At 39.4% G+C, this 17,155-nt stretch overlaps 1 long non-coding RNA gene and 5 other non-coding genes across 10 annotated transcripts; 3 read left to right on the forward strand and 3 right to left on the reverse strand.

Annotated features, from left to right (window-relative positions):
- Positions 1-1,858: 1,858 nt before the first annotated feature.
- Positions 1,859-1,931, reverse strand: TRNAA-AGC (transfer RNA alanine (anticodon AGC)). Its single transcript has one exon. It is a non-coding gene; the product is annotated as a tRNA-Ala (tRNA).
- A 394-nt stretch (positions 1,932-2,325) lies between these two features.
- Positions 2,326-2,398, reverse strand: TRNAA-AGC (transfer RNA alanine (anticodon AGC)). The gene has a single exon. It is a non-coding gene; the product is annotated as a tRNA-Ala (tRNA).
- A 2,127-nt stretch (positions 2,399-4,525) lies between these two features.
- TRNAA-AGC (transfer RNA alanine (anticodon AGC)) lies at positions 4,526-4,598 on the forward strand. The gene has a single exon. It is a non-coding gene; the product is annotated as a tRNA-Ala (tRNA).
- A 632-nt stretch (positions 4,599-5,230) lies between these two features.
- TRNAA-AGC (transfer RNA alanine (anticodon AGC)) lies at positions 5,231-5,303 on the reverse strand. The gene has a single exon. It is a non-coding gene; the product is annotated as a tRNA-Ala (tRNA).
- A 4,232-nt stretch (positions 5,304-9,535) lies between these two features.
- LOC146441977 (uncharacterized) lies at positions 9,536-15,983 on the forward strand. Of its 5 annotated transcripts, XR_014850112.1 has the most exons (5): positions 9,536-10,030; positions 13,212-13,289; positions 14,455-14,521; positions 14,621-15,417; positions 15,722-15,983. It is a non-coding gene; the product is annotated as an uncharacterized LOC146441977 (long non-coding RNA). The 5 variants fall into 5 exon arrangements; XR_014850108.1 differs by having other exon boundaries at positions 14,455-15,417; XR_014850109.1 differs by having other exon boundaries at positions 9,536-10,026; positions 14,455-15,417.
- Positions 13,597-13,669, forward strand: TRNAA-AGC (transfer RNA alanine (anticodon AGC)). The gene has a single exon. It is a non-coding gene; the product is annotated as a tRNA-Ala (tRNA).
- Positions 15,984-17,155: the final 1,172 nt, after the last annotated feature.

Below are 17,155 nucleotides of genomic sequence, written 5' to 3' on the forward strand. Positions count from 1 at the left end.
CTTTCTCTAATCATTAGACATTCCTGAGACAGATATCTAAGTTACCATTGTCCACACTTCTTACAGTTGATGAGATAAAAAATGACATAGCAAAAATAACGATCAGAAATAATTCTTTATAAGGCAGGTTTACCACAGGATGTTAGGGGGAGAAGAACACAGTGGCAACACTTGGTGCACTGAGAAACCTTGCTGAATGTAAGTGCCTACACAGCAGCTGTAAGGACACCCCAGACTTTTCAGAAAAATGGCCTTTAGTATGACCACTCAGTATCTTCTGTCTACTGATCATACTGAAAGTAGTCACTAAGTCTGGTATTTCGGTATGCTATGATTTTTTAGGTATGCCTGAGAGTTCAAGGAGAAGGTTTAGTTTTTGGCCTCCAGAGACATGCCAAAAAGTGGAATAATAAATTTTTCTAGTTCCATGCACATTTTCTTCCTCGTTCATGGACAGAAGATGTGAAGAAATATGTAGGCCTTTTTGCACACTGTGAGGTGCTCAATTAACACACAAGACACAACAAATTTAGCATCACTGGTCACAGATCTAAAAAGCTTGCTATGCAACTGCTTCTAGAAGGGTCAGGGGAAACTGCACCATAATGAAATACACATGTGGAGAAAGATCAGAAGAAATTTTTAAGGTGTTGGGGGAAGTCAGAGAATCAAATGGTCAAGGTTATCTCTGAAGCTCTAACACAAGTGTAGCAGGCATTAGTGTCTCAAAGGCAGCTCTGCAAAATGGAAGTGGAGAGAAGTCTGAGGATCTCAATTATAACTTGCACACAGGCCATAGCTAAAAGACATGGATGCTGGAATGTGCTTTCTAGGACACAAACTTGGGAGGAAAGAAGTGACAGCTTTTAGCTGTAAACTTAAATTGACCAATCCAGCTCATACTACAGCTTCATAGAAATCATTAGTGAAAAGAGATCCTATATATCTGGGCAGGGATCACAATGGACAGCTGAGGAACAAAAAGCACTCCTAAACTATTTCCACCACATGATCAAGACATACTAATTCAGGTCTCTACCATCATTCATTCATTGTGTGCTGATTTTGGATGTGGTATAGGTAATTTTTTTCACAGTGACTGGTATGGGGCTGTGTTTTGGATTTATGCTGATATCACAGGGTTGATAATATAGAACTGTTTCTGTTACTGCTGAGCAGAGCTTGCACAGAGCCAAGGCTTTTTCTGCTTCTCATACTGTCAGGTTGGCATGGCAGTTTGGGAAGAGACAGCCGGGACAGGTGACCCCAAGTGACCATAGGGATGTTCCACACCATGTGACATCATGCCCAGTATATAAACTGGGAGGGAGAAGGAGGAAGAGGGGAACATTTTGAGTGATGGGTTTGTCTTCCCAAGTAACCATTACACATGCTGGGACCCTGCTCTCCTGGGGATGACTGAACACCTGCCTGCCCATGGGAAGCAGTGAATTAATTCCTTGCTTTCCCTATTAAACTGTCTTTATCTCAACCATTGAGCTCTCTAGCTTTTACACTTCCAATTGCCTCCCTGTTCCCATTGGTGGGGGAGTGAGTGAACACCTATGTGGGGCTTGGTTGCTGGCTGGGGTTAAACCACGACATGTTGTTTTTCATTAACCATACTGCAGAATTCTCTTTTTGCTAAATTTAACTTCCACTGTCCAGGAAATCAACTATTGCAACAGAGGATTGACCTATACAGTTATATAAGCTTGATTTAGGTAGTAAGGACAAAGGAAGGAAAAGAGGAAGGAAAAATATCAATTCTACTCGAATTAAAACAAAGTTAACATTTTGCAGTAATAGTTGCACATTCTGTTTGGTAGTTTGGATCAATTCCTGTATGGCAAAACACTGGAGAATGCGGGCATCGATCCCGCTACCTCTCGCATGCTAAGCGAGCGCTCTACCATTTGAGCTAATTCCCCCCTGTGAAACCACTGTGGGGCATTGCAGAACTCCGGTCCTCTGCATGCACTGAGAACTGCAGTTATACATGTCGAACGTACTTTTCTCCTTTGCTCTGGTCCCTCTGTTCATGAACGAAAACATGTTCAACTTCAATTCTGAAATAATAAATTTGTAGTATTTCATTTAGCATTTCCAAATCAAGCAGCAAGAAACAAGGCAAACTGTAACTGACGTGTTTTTTAGCTGCATGTACAAAACAATTTAAAAAAAACCAGCTTGCTATTTGCCATTCACGAAAGAAAGTGGGTTGTGGCAGCTAATTTTCTCGCTATAAATGTCATGCTTTATTTAAATAATTTTTTAAGATCTATGTAGTACCGTTTTTACTCCTACCACGAGCAAAACCGACAGTGGAGAATGCGGGCATCGATCCCGCTACCTCTCGCATGCTAAGCGAGCGCTCTACCATTTGAGCTAATTCCCCTGTGTTTGCTTGCGGCATCCTGTAACTGTACAGTTCAACAGTCACATCACAAACTGCGCCCCTCGCGTTTATTCTGCTCTTTCACGGCGGCGAGAAACCCCAGAGCAGCCTTCAGAACATTCCCCTACCGCCCGACCTTGAGCTGTCTGTGGTTTTAGCCAAGCTGACAAAACCCCTAACGTGATGAGGCAGATTAATGGGATAAGGCACTTCATGCTAGCTGGAACGACAAACTCCTGCCCTGCAGCCTTTCAGTGCCACCTGACACTAGATTTGTCCTTCTCCTGAACTGAGGGAAATCACATCACAGACGATGCAGTGGAGCAGCTTGAGGATAATACAAAACCCGCATTTGCCCTGATGTCCCCTCAGGAGACCATCTAGAAAGGAAAACTCAAGCCTGATTCAATTAATTTGTATCAGTTTTCACTAGTATTGACAAGAGATGCATTGAAGTGATCTGTGTTAAATGAAAGTATGCAGACACAAAGCCTTCAGAACTGAAACACCCTAATTTGTGTTTTAATGGATCTAAGAAAGTCAGGCTGTTTTTCAGACATGAGTAAGGAAGTTTTCCCAACCCAATTTTACTTGCCATGTTACATGAAAACTTAGCAACACAACAAATTCAAGATCACAAAACAATGTTGTCAATTATATAAAATACCTGTTTTAATAATTGAAAATAGTGCAGACATCTTTCCTTTTCTCACTTAGGCATTAAACAAACTGTTTTCCTGTGAGCTGAATGGGTGAAGCTTTAGGCCTTTTCAGTGTCAGCAGAGCCAAATATGGAGATGAGAAACAGGGAGAGGTAATCTGCCTTTTTCATAATAACTCACATTGCACAGGGCAGATAAAGAAAACTGTTCATAGAGCTGAACTTTGTGAAACATGACACGGGAGAGATCCTGGCCACAGGCAGGCTGTGGGCCATCAGTGAGCCTAAGATGCACACGTGCCTGTGAGAAGGACTGAAACTGCTTCTGCATGTTTGCTTTCCCCCTCAAGTATACTCAACTGAGGTAGATAAAATCAGCTACAGTATAATGCAAGTGTTAAGGACAATTTTTAAATTTTTTTATTGTGCAGAGACTGAAGTCAGGCAGGAGAATGTTTGAATTTTGAGAGAATGTTTGCAGCAACAGCGTACTTGTAGTTCCACATCTTGACCTGAATCTGGATTGTAATTGATTTGGAGTACTACCTTACCTCAGAAAAGTTTTAACTTGATGAGGCTCAATTTTCTAATTTATTTTCTTTTGACTGAATGCTGCCAACCAGTAAGTTAAATCCTTCAGAGAAAACCACCAGTCAGCTTACTACACACACTCTAGTTTACTAGCAAGACTTACTCCTCTGCATTTAAACAGAGCATATCAGTGTATCCATTCTCCCTGCAAACTACATTTTCCTTCTTGAAATCCAGAATGCATTCTTTCATTTAACAACCTGTGAATAGAGCTTTAGCAACGTGCTTCCTACTGCAAACTCAGTTAGTATGACTACATGAGAATTTTTCTATTTCAGAAATGTTCTTAGTAATCCCACATATTTAATATGCAATACTATTTTAACAGAATTATCAAAGACAATAAATAAAGGTAGAAATAGAAATGATTCCTAGAATATAATATAGGAATAAATAAATCAATTCTTTCTCTCCACAAACTATGATAAACATGAACTTTTAAACATTGTATTTATCACTTGTCTGTGTTTAATTAAAAAATAAAGTTGGAAAAGGAACTAAAGACTTGGGGAAAAAAAAAGGAGAAGGAAAATCTCACCGTGCTTCAGTGACTTTTAAGACTAGACTTTCTAGATTTACAAGTCTTTTTGTATTTCCACTGCAAGAGATGTAAAAAAAAAATAGCTCTCTCTCTGTCCTGAATAAACGCTAGAGGATGCACTGCTCAGGGAAATGAGTTGTTTTATCCAAAGAACATAGCAGAAAATGCTCCTCATATGTCAAGTGTGCAGCCTGACTTTTCAGCCACCGACCCTTCCACATGAATAGAGGTGACTCAGTGCTGTTAAGCAGAGTGACTCAACACAGCAGTTCTAGCCGAAGCAGCCGCGCTGCGGTACAGCACAAGTGCAGCCACCCCGCAATGCCGCCAGCAGGGGGAATTAGCTCAAATGGTAGAGCGCTCGCTTAGCATGCGAGAGGTAGCGGGATCGATGCCCGCATTCTCCAGTGTTTTGATCGGCGGTGGCGCCAGGGGAAAAAGATTTTCTTCCATAAACTGTCCCGCTTTGTGCTAGAAAATCCACAGCTGGTAATGCAGACCATCTCACACGGCAAAGAGAGGTGGAGAAGTTTCAATTATCAAGATTATACTTGTGCACTCTCTGAAAAACAATTTCTTCACAAGCCCATCTGAAGTAGTCTATTTTTCTGTAATATAGGGGGAAAAAAAAGTCACTTCCGTCCCTTACGAGTGCATTTTTAATGATTGTCTCTGCGAAGATGTAAAACTTTGAAGTTGTCTATATAAATCATTAGCTCCCCACAGAATTACTGTCTCTCCAGCTATTCTGCGTTCTGGGATGGGCAGGGCACGCTTGTTCCTAACGTGAGTTTCAAGCGATACTCGGTCTCTCATAGGAGCCCCAAATTTCTTCCTCTAGCCACGAAAAGAAAATAATCTACACTTAAAAAAAAAAAAAAAGAAAAAAGAAAAAAAAAAAAAGCTCGGCTTTGATCAACGTTAAAAACTTACATCATTCATATAATGCAAACGCGTCTTAAAACGGACGCATTTTAATCCTTAGGAAACCGCTACAGGAAAATACATCTAAATGTAAAAACAGCGGCACAGTAAACACTGGAGAATGCGGGCATCGATCCCGCTACCTCTCGCATGCTAAGCGAGCGCTCTACCATTTGAGCTAATTCCCCCCGCGGTCACCCCGCCCTCTTCACTGACCACTCGTGCTGTCGCTTTCCTCGCTGGCAGAGTAACTACAAAACACACTGAAATGTGATCCACTGCCTCCAAACAAAACTCCCTCCTCCAAACCACGACAGCTGGGCAGTCCGAGCCCTTCTAATCTCCCGAAGGCACTGGTAGGCAATAACAGAGCACAGCCTTCCAGTGAAACGCAGAAACAATTAGGTCTTCCTGCAAGCACACTGCTTTTGACAGCCGTAGTGGGAATTTTGCCTAACATGACATCTGGACTCCTCGAGGCAACATCAAGTGTTTTGTTCAGTGGAGCTGCATCTGGATAACATCCGGGCTGTGTTTCCAAACAATTGCAGACATATGTTCACACCAAACAATTATTACTGTTTAAGAGAAGTCTGAATATATTTAAATATGGTATTTTTCTAAAACAGATTTTTCCTACTCGTGATTCCTAGGTGAAAGACAATCAGCTATATGACCTTACCCGTCTCCACATTTCACGATATAAACTATGTATGACTGAATAGGCAGAGTTCTTCCAGTTCTTTCTCTTCTGGCAATTGAGTATGGGTTCATGTTATAAAAAGGGGATAAAAAATAAAAGCACCAAGGCAAATGGAACACTGGGACACAAAGTAATAGTTCACATTATATACTTACACGTCTCAGGAATTTTTAAGTTGTGACTCTATCACCAGATAGACATGCACACTCACACACAAACATATATAAAAATCAAGAATATAAAACTAAAATGCAAAAAATATAAATCTTTACTATAATGAAACAGCAGTGAAAATTCTGCTCAGTGGTTTGACTTCACAAAAAAGCAAAAGAGAGTAGTGAATTTCTATTACGCTTACAATATTAAATAATCTGCCTTTCTGGGAAAAAAAAAAAAGAGTATCTGAAATTAAATTTATTAAATAACTACACAAACAGCACTTGAGCTCCCCAACATGCCTTAAGACACATGAATCACACTGACATACAAAGATCTTTCAAACCTCTCCTCTTCAATGTCTTAGTGATTTCAGAAAGCAAAGTAACAAAATTTCAGTCTTTGGTCTAACCCTAAAGCTGTGTATCAAAAATCCTGTGCAAGTTCTTCCATTAACAGAACTCCAGTGTCTTGCTACCTGTTTCCTCTCACTCTGATTGAAACAGCTGGCTTTTGGAAAACAATGTTTCTCCCTCCCCTATTCAAATCTAATCAATGTGGAAAGAAGCATCTGAAATTAATATGCAGGAGGAAATTAAGTTATTGCTGGAATTTTGCTGCAGATACCACAGACATTTAAGCAACTGGCTGACAAAGTCCAACAGGTCAGTATGTCCAGCAAAGTAAGGAAGCTTGCTGCTCCTTCTGCTTTGGGATGTTCCACATTTTTCTTAGCATTCCTTCTGAACAAAAACCATCTAAGTCTCAAAAACACATATGCTATAAAACAAACAAGCAAACAGAGCCCTTCTAGTTGTGTCTGTATCAGCCTTGTATGAACACAGCCCAGCCAGGACCAGGGTTTCATCATGCCAGATTTTGAATGGTAAAGCACATCTACGTTGTTTAATTAAGGGAATCCCCAAGCAGGCTCACAACTGTACAAACTGAAACTTTTAATTTGTGACTAGGCACAGACAGTCTTAAGGATTTAACACAGCAGGTAGGATAACCTTTACTTAAAATCAAGCAAAACTCAGAACAAACTATAAATTAAGCAGTGACAAAATTAATAAGGACAGGTATAGTATATTCAGTTCATTCTGTTAAATAGCCTATCCTTCAAGTTGATAGATATAGCATTAAAATGAAAGAAGTAAGTCTCCAGTTCTGTATCCAGGATTAATCCCATATTTAAAGCACTGAAGGAAAAGCTGTCTTTAAAGCATTGAAGGAAATGTGTTTTGGACCTCAGAGATAATTCTACTGAAAAGCAGTATCAAAATATGAAATTGTACAGCAAAATCCACACCATCCTTAGGAGGGAAAAAACCCACAGACAAAAACCTCAAACCCCAACAGAAAGCACTCACCAAACACACTGTAAATCACATAAAAACTGACACAGGAGACGTCACGAGCCAGAAGAAACCTCCCAGAATTCCTATTTCTGTTCTTAATGGCCACAATGAGAATAAAACTTGATTTTTGGATGAAGATGTTACTGCTTGTTCATAAAATTTTGCCTCAATTTTACCATCATTCATTGATTCATACCCAAAGAGCAAGACAAACATGCTAAAGAAATCCCAAAACATAACCAGCAAAAAAAACCCCACCAAAAACAAACCAACCAACCGACCAAAACAAAAAACAAAACAAAAAAACCAAACCCAACCAAACTCAAAACACAATAAACCCTAGAAAGATTTGGTACTTTTAATAACATTTGCTACTGCTGTTACCACGTTTGAAGAAAATCAGTATAGTCCATCTGGAAGGTAATGTGAAAAATTCTGTAATATTGGTCAAAGAATCTGCTTAGCCATGCATCCTAGGTAACTTCAGTTACTATTAGAAGCCACAGCAGAAACTTGCAAAGGGCTCAACAATTAATATTAAATGTACTGTTTTTGTAAGAAGCACGACACCACAATGTTCTTTGTGTGTATTTACCAGATTAGCATTTAGGTTCACTCTGTGCTCTCTGTTCATTAGTAAGAAGGTGGTGACTTTAGAGCACAGCTCTGAGCCAGATCATTTTATGCTATTCTGTCATCTCCCTGGGGACCACACAAAAATCACCCTCATTATTTCAACCTGTAAAACATCAAACTTTATCAGAGAGTTGAAATACTGAGCAATACATATTATTTATCATTCTCTTTCTCTAAAAGGATCTATGGATTTTAAATTTCCTTATAGGTATCATACAGATTCTAGATTGGCAAAGATTTCATTCTGTCTTCACATGGGGAAACAGGAAGTCATACATTAACATGATTATGCATTTAGGTTTCTTTTCTATTTCTTTTCCAAGAAAATGGCTAGACTCATGTCACGACTTACTCCAATATTTTTGAAAGACCTTGTATCCCTACTAACTTAATGAGTGTTCAAAGAAGTTTCAACATTACAGACCTCACATAAAATGCCCTCCTTGAAAGAAACAGGATGACAATATAGAAGAATTGTATTACTAATTTTACATACTATTCAGCTACCCTTTCAAAATAGTAATAATCAAATATTTAAGAGTAATAATCAAACAAAGCTGTTACAAAAGTAGTGAGGCTGACTATGCCTGACTCCCACTGATCTGCAGCCTTTGTCTTGTAAATCACCACCGTAAGAATCCAAATATTCTCTAACTCCATGTAGGAGAGAATCTGCGCTAGTCAAGCCCAGGCCACCTGGCTAATCAGCTAACACTAAATAGAACATACAAGATTTTCCTCATGTTCATTTAGTGTCTCTTCCAAGCCATGGATTTACACAGAATAGCAGACAATTTATCTTCTGGATTTTTATCCACCTTTCACTTTTTGTGCCAAAGTTAACAAGGGTGAGAATGAAGATTTTTCATAGCTTAGAAAATTTAAGAAGATTCAGTTCCTTATATCCTGTGGTTTTTACTAAGGATCAGAACTACATACTCACTAAATGAGATTTTATGCAGAATAATAGAGTAGTTTTAAGAACAATAACCATTTATAAAAAGCCCCGAGGAACTGGTTATATAGAATGAACTGAAAAATGTATTTGGCTGCAATGTTCAAAGACTAGAAGGTTAAGATACACAGAACTCACTAAAGTTCAGTGTATGTTTAGCATCTCATGACTCAAGTCCATAAGAAAAACAGAGCTTTTCTGTTTTAAATTTATACACCACCATGATATACAACGATTTTAAACTACAACGGGGAAACCAGACATCATTAGAGGAGCTGCGTTCCCTGGTGAAGCTACCTGCTTGCAGTGTATTCAAAACAACACAACCATGCTGAATTATGACCACAAAAAAGTTTAGAATAGCATCCACTTCAACAAGTTCTTCAACCCACGTTATCCTCTGATTTGAGTCTTCTGCTTCTCTCTCGGGCTCAGTGTTACAGGCTAAGTGAACTCCGGATGAGCAGTATCAGAAGTAAAGAAAACAGCAGCTACTAAAATTTACTAATACAATGTAGGATTAGCATGGTTGCAGTTGTTGAGAGCGATTGAAGGAGTGCTGGAGCCTGAGTCACGGCAGCACAGCACAGCAGCAGGAAGCACCCCACAGGAACCCACAAAACCACCCCCTCTGCTGAGCAGCAGCACTGCCTTTGCTCACTGCACCTCCTCCTTCAGACCAGCAACCCCATGACTCCAAAACTACATTTCGTGAAACCCACGAAGACAACCACCACGACTAGAAAGCCCCTGGGTGAAAGGCTGCGCACAAACCTCCTCCACCTGCTTTGTCTTTGGATGCTCTCAGCCCAGACTTGCTCCAGCTGACAACAAGCAGACACAGCTCCCCACCTACCTGCTCCCACTTTCCTGGCCTCTGCTCCGCCCTTCCCAGGCACCGAGTGTGCCCTGCCCTGTGCTGGAACCTTCTGTGGATGCATGCTTCCACCCAGCCCCATGGCAACTCTCCTCCAGGGCAGCTGCTGCCCTGCTTTTTTACCTTTATAGATGGAGTGGTGAACAGGCTGTGCTTGGATGTTTGTCATCGTGTGAACAGGGAAATCCTGTAGCTGGATCTCCTCCTAATGCATGTTGGGATGGTAGGTAAGTCTTCAAAAGAAAAGTCACCACCCTGCCTATCGGTCTGCTATTCTGTTCCCCTCAAGCTGCCTTCTGTATCATCAGGGGGAAAGGGTAACGCTAGAAATAGCAGATTTTTATCTTAGTTTTCCCAAATGCAATGGCTGTAAATTGCAGGAACAACTACTGAGTGTGTATGTCTTCAAATGACCCTAAATATCTTTTTCATAATGTAAATTCATAATTAGGTTTATGCTCATGCATTTTCCTAGGCATTGCTTTTGAGAGTGGAGGTTGGAAAACAATTTTTAAAAATTTATATTAATATGCACTTAAGGAGGACAGAATTTTCATTTTCCTGATAGTTTCTAATACTTGAGAGCACGACTTCTGAATAATTTGGATATGCAATACACCTTTCTCTGTAATTTTCCTTTTTTTTAAAGGCGATTATAAAACAATGGTTATTTGCAACTGCAAAAACTATTCCTGTCTTGCAAAACAATCTTAGACTCCAAACCTCTGACCCAAACATCAGATTAACTCTTAGCAAGAAAAGGCAGTTTTATCCATAAATGGCAAAACCCACCTTTGGGTTTATCCAGCCAGCAGGCTTGGTGAAACTGCATATGCTAAGGTGCTCCAGCTTACATCCTTCTTCCTCAGTTCCTTGGAGTCTCTGACGTTTTGGCAGTAACGCATCTCCTGTGCATGTGTAACCTTGCTATTTTTGTGTATTGCTAGCTATTTTTCCTGAAAAAAAGTAGAAAAAGGAAAAGACAGAAATTCGTTGATTTCTTTCAGCAAAAGCTGAGCTATTTTTATGTATCACGAGTTCTTCTTTTGCTAAATATTGTTAGTAAAATAAAAGCTACTTCAACACTTCTCAAATAATAAAAGGTTATGAAAAAATATTAATGTTGTTAGACAACTTGAAACAAGATCAGTGCAGAATCTTGAGTTGTTTACCAGTCATTTAGGATTACAGCAGCATTTGAATTGTTAGTAGCCATCTCTAAACAACTTCCTATGAAGAAAGCATTATTTTCTCTGAAGATAAAGACAAAAATAAAGTTTGTTTGTTTGTTTTTAAATCCAAATGCATCACCAGGAAGTTACTCAGGAATGCCTGGCCTAAATACATTCCTTGTCATCACTGCTAAATAATGGAATAATGAGCTAACTTACTCTAAATTCTTAGAGATGACCTAGTAAGCAGGTGCTTTTAGGCCCTGATGAGCATCAAAGCTGGTTCATGCTGCATAAATAAGATCATGTGAAAAAAAAGTGCCTTCCTTCAGTTGGATTTTATATCACAGTTTTCCACCTAGTGTTTTCAACAAAAAACCTGCTGAAGTGCCTGTGCATGTTCTAACAGCTGCCATAGGAAATTGAATTATTTACATGGCAAAGATCTCTCCTTATTTCACAAGTGTTGCAACTCCATCATTTTCACACTGATTCTAATCTTTTAAACATTTTACAAACACTGAAAAACTATACACAATCAATCACCCTCTCCTCCCCTTCAAAAATCTTGGGTTTAACTCTGACAGGACTAGCTTTAGTATTAAAAAAAAAACCAAAAAAAACAACCAAACAAAAAACCACTGACCAACCAACAAAAAAACCAGTTATAGCTTAAACATAAAGCTGGCCATAAATCCAGAGCAACTTTATACCTGATTATAACTCTCACTTGCACCATTAATGCTCCTAGAACTGACAGCTATATATTTTTTGTGAATACCATTATTCTTTCTTCCCCTTCCTATTTTCTTATGGTTGGCACTGTCAAAAAATTGTAGCTTGTCAAGCATGAAGTGAATCATGCCACATAAAGACAGTGGGTTAGTTTCAGTTATTCAAAATGTGTGTTGCCACCTGCCAAAGAATCCAGCTCCAGAACAACTGGATGTGCATGTACAGTAGCTCCAAGCCATCCATAACATGTAAGGGCTAAGGTACATAAAATGATTCAGCATCACCAGAAGCCAGTAAATGACATAAGAACAAGCCAGGCCGGTTAGAAACCAGTCAGGTGGTGATCTTACCTCCACTCATGCTCTGATTTGATTTCTTTTTGGCCTGGCTTAAAATTGATGGATGAGTAACTTCTCCCACTCTGCTGTGGAGTGAGAAATGGCTTAGCAAGGAACCATTGTCTGACTTAGAGCTGACAAAGTGTACGAGCAATCTCCGATGTAAGTGAAGGTGTTCAAGCAACAGTCAAAAAGTCACTGGGTGGCAGGTTATGGGCTATATAATTCAGCTGTATGTGCAAGAGCAGAGGGAGCTTATGGAGAAGGGCAGAAGTGCACATTGCCATGACAAACCAGGTGGAATTCATCAACTCTTCTCACCCTACAGAGAACCAGAGCCAAACCCAGCTCTCTTGCTTGGTATATCACTTTATGTTTCAGAGGGATACCTGAGAGGCCTCTGTGGTTAAAATAACCAGGGCAAAGATGTGGTGTGGAGCTTAGCCACTTTGGTTTGGTTCAGCTCAAAATACCTGGGCTGATCAATTACATATGTGGAAGTTGTTATAGCTGTCCTCATGTTGTTTTTGTATCAGCAATAGTGTGGCTAGCAGGACCAGGGCAGTGACTGTCCCCCTGTACTCAGCACTGGTGAGGCCACACCTCGAGTGCCATGGTCAGTTCTGGGCAACTCACTTCAAGAAAGGCAGTGAGATGCTGGAACATGTCCAGAGAATGGTAGCAGAACTGGGGAAGGGTCTGGAGCACAAGTCCTCTTAAGCAGCAGCTGAGGTTTATTTAGCCTGGAGGAAAGGAAGGTCAGGGGATATCTGACTGCTCACTTCAACCACCTGGGAAGAGATTGTGGCAAGGTGGGGATCAGCCTCTTTTCCCAGGTAACAAATGACAAGGTGACAGTCTTAAAGTGCACCAGGGGGAGGTTTAGGTTGGACACCAGGAGGAATGTCTTCACAAAATGGGCGATTAGACGTTAGAATGGGCTGCCCAAAGAGATGGTGGAGTCACTGTCCCTGGGGGTATTTAAGGAAAGACTGGACTGGGCATTTAGTGCCATGGTCTAGTTAACATGGTGGTCTCTGTGTGCATATATGTATATGTATATATATATGGACACACATACATATGTATAAGTTTTGACTATAAAACTCTGTTTCAATCAATAATATAACATTTTTTCCTCCATTAAACATTTCCTGAACCAGTCTTTACATGTGCATGCCCTGAAAATTGGAAAGAACATGGGGTTTCCTTGTTGAATTTGGAACAGTTGTTCAATAAAAGTAGGGCTTTTTCTTTCTTTGTAAAAACACACATTTGGTTTCTTTTAAGTAACCCGATCTTTTGGAGAGGTTCTTGTATGAAAACAGCTAAGTAACAAAGACTCGTGTTCAAGGAAGAATAAGATTATTTTGGTAGTGTACATGCTGAAGGACGAGTCCCTTGATGCAGCTGTGAGCTGCAGTCAGTTGTTAGTGAGCGGAAAGAATGACTCAGCAAGAAACAACGAATTTACAGTCCAGTGTAGCTGTTGCAGTTTTTGTAAGTTTACAGTGTGTATCTCCAAGTTTCACAGTTTTTTTTTCAGGTGGGGAATTAGCTCAAATGGTAGAGCGCTCGCTTAGCATGCGAGAGGTAGCGGGATCGATGCCCGCATTCTCCAGTGTTTTCAGTATCGAGTTCATTACAAACCACATGGAAGCATTTAAAATTACTTCCCTATTTACGCTTTATTTTTCTTATATAATGGTATAAAGAAACCTGAAAGAACTGTAAATGAAAAGAAAAGGTTAGCATATTGATTGAAATGTTTCATTTTTTAATTTCAAAATCAGATGTTTGCTCTTTTGCAATAGAGGGAGTAAAAAATATAATCTTTGCATGAAATAATGAAATTTACTGACATCTTAATGCAATAATAAATTATTGAGAAAAGTAAATGAGGAGTTTTTTGTTTGGTCCTTAAGACTTTGGTTAACGATTTCATTCATTAGTTAACTTTAAATTTGATATTATAGTTTAGTGTATAGTGAACAAAATTTTGTATTCGTGCTGTAAGACTCATTGTTTGTCTATTTTGGTTGTGTAAGCTGTTTATTAGAAAGGGTGGGCTAGAACATTCTATAGTTCTTTTGCACCTGGTGGCAAGATGGTGCCTTTTGCTTGCAAAATTTTCACATCTTTCAAATACAAGGGAAATTTTCTCTATAAATCTATGACTGCACATTTTTCATCTTCATGAGGGTTTTTTTGATTTTGCAGTTTGGCTTTTTTTTTGTGAGGGTAGGTTTTTCTTGTTTGGTTTTGCATTTTTTTGTTTGCTTGCTTGTTTTTTGTTGTTTTTTTTTTGGTTTTGTGGGGTTTTTGGTTTGTTTATGTAGAGGTTTTTTGTTTGGTTGTTTTGTTTTGTTTTCTTTTAATTCTGATTTGATTTTCTTGCTCATTCAGATATTTAACTGCTTGTACTTTCAGTTTGAGACAGCATGAGGAAATGAGCAGAACATGCTTCCTATAAGTACAGTGAATTTGTGCAATTGGGATCTTGAGAGTGCACATATTAAAACAAACAGAAATGGGGAACAGAAGTTATTAATTAGTTTCTATTTTAAGGGAGGAGGAAGAGGTACCCTGTTTCATGGATGTGCAAGTAGCACCTGTGAACAAAGTAAGGGAGCTTGGAGATCTTCCTGTGATCATGATGCGAATGGAATTAACTTCTAGATAGAATGGGATAGAAATTGCATATGCTTATTTCTCTTATATTATCCAAGTACAGGAGAGGAAAGAGAAATTGTGACTGTAAGACTGCTTGATGCCTCTTAAAAAGAAGTCTAATAGAGAGAAAAGTGTTACGGTCTCTTCACAAGTCCTCTGTGGGCTCAGGTAATGATTTAAATCTCTGTTTGCTTGGAATGAGACTATGCAGTAGTTTTCTGTGTGATTATTATTGCTTTTGCGTTTTCTGTGTTTCTGTTACTGCTTAATACCTGACACTGTGTGCTTTTAAAGGGGATGAGTTATATTGCTCTTCTTGGCTGATCAAAGGCAAGTTGTGCACTGATGGAATGAAGGAATTTGGTGGGTCTCTGTTCAGGTGCAGTCTGCAATCACTCACAGAACTGTGGCTTCTGACTGAAAGCTCTCAGGACTAATGACTTTTCATTAAGTTTATGCCCAGCTTCCTACATTGGGGCACTTCTGTCTGTCAGGGCTAGTAAACACAGGAAAAACTTATTTCTAATTCTTTTGGTATAAATATGAATAGAAGTAAGTGTTTCTTTCTCATCCCACGTGGTGTTTCATGTCCTTATTTTTTAGGTAAACTATCTTGTAAAGAATTTAGTAGATTGAGAGACACAAGGGTCCTGGTTCTCAAAAGAACTACCTATGGAAGATACTACTTGTTGATGGGTAAGTAGTTCCCAGAGCCCCATGTCAAAGGAGTGAGCATTCTGGGTCTGTCTGTGCTTTCTGAGTCAGAACTTGCATAGAGATATTATATGTAAAGAACCATGAGGGAATTCAGATTAATTTGATTTTTTTTATTATTACTATTACTATTACCACTTATACTTTACACTACAGTCCTCTGTAATGTCATGCTTAAATCAGTTATACAAATTAGTTATTCATGCTTAATAATAATTTGTTGTAGCCTGCAAACAGGAAATAATTATTCCCTAGTTGTCTTTTATCAATACTTTGTTCCAAATAGAAGATCTTTCTAAGGCTGAGATGGAGCTTGGGGACCATCATCTGGCGACTCTGGGACAGCGTTTTACAACATGAAGGCCATCCATAGAATCTGTACTCAAAAATCTCAACTCTATGAAACACTTCTTTTAAATAAAAATATTTTGCAACATGATCATAGAATGTTTGTTTTCTGAGCTGAGCACACTGCAGTTAGAATTTTTCTCTTAATGGGAGGCCATGTGATATTTGACAATAAAGTTTATAAAAGTTTTTTTCTGAAATGATTACTGTTACTCTATTTTGACCAAGTTGTAAGCAGAAGTTGTATTTTGAACTCTGAAGAAAGTGACAGGTGAGTTCACTACCTTGTGTAAGCACGTAGAATCCCAGAACCATAGAACAGTTTGCGTTGGAAAGGACCTTAAAGACCATCTCGTTCCAGCCCTTCTGCCATGGGCAGGGACACATTCCTTGAAAGGAGGTTGCTCTGAGCACCAACCTAGCCTTGAACACTGCCACAGCTTCTCTGGGCAACCTGTTCCACTGCTTCCAGTAAAGAATATATTCCTAATATCTAATCTAAACCTACCCTGTCTCAGTTTAAGGCTGTACGGCTTGTCCTATCAGTACATGCCCTTGTGAAAAGTCACTCTCCAGCTTTCTTCTAGGCCCTCTTTAGGTAGTGGAAGGCTGCTTTTGCTGGAGGTTTCTTTCCTGCAGGCTGAACAACCCCAATTCTCTCAGCCTGTTTGAAAGGAAAGGAAGTTACACCTTTAAAAGTGTTCAGCTTCCAGCTGTCAGGTATTTTTCCTCCCAAATTCAGTGTCAAAAATAATTACATTTTTTCCCATCAGAAGAGTGGAATAAAATAGTTTTTAGAGTCATTCAGCAGAGGTTTCCTCACCTAGGCCAGTGACCTTTCACCTTTTTTCCATTATTTTCTATGGTTGCAATTAGTATTGCAGTAATTTGTTGCGGCTAAGCATAAGCCTTGACATCTAGTGGATGGGTCTGGACACAGATGGGGTGTGGAGTCTGCTGTGAACTTTCAGAGACTCATGGAATACAAGTGGGCTTTGGTTTGGTGACCCTGTGGCTGTATTTCTGTCATGTCTCAGAAGACACACAGGTACGGTGTTCATTGTTAGCATAGAATCACCTAAAAAAGAAGGATTAATCCATAAAAAAAAAAAAAAAAGAAATGCACTGGCATTGGGTGGCCATGGTGCTTCTTTCTGACCTTGGAGTGGGCAGGTTTTAACTTAATGCAAACAAGAGCATAGCCTGGTTACATTCTAGATGACTACAGTGGACAAGGCTTGTGTAGTGGTCTCCAATAGCCCTCCTTCACCTGCTCTTGATTCCAAAAAATAAGAGAAGGATAACTCATGGAACCTTTTTTTCTGTTCAAGGCCACAATATTTTCTACACTGATGTTGAAATAGGGGAGAAC

Source organism: Lichenostomus cassidix, chromosome 2, assembly GCF_008360975.1.
Source record: "Lichenostomus cassidix isolate B80296 chromosome 2, HeHo_3.0, whole genome shotgun sequence".
NCBI lineage: Eukaryota > Metazoa > Chordata > Aves > Passeriformes > Meliphagidae > Lichenostomus > Lichenostomus cassidix.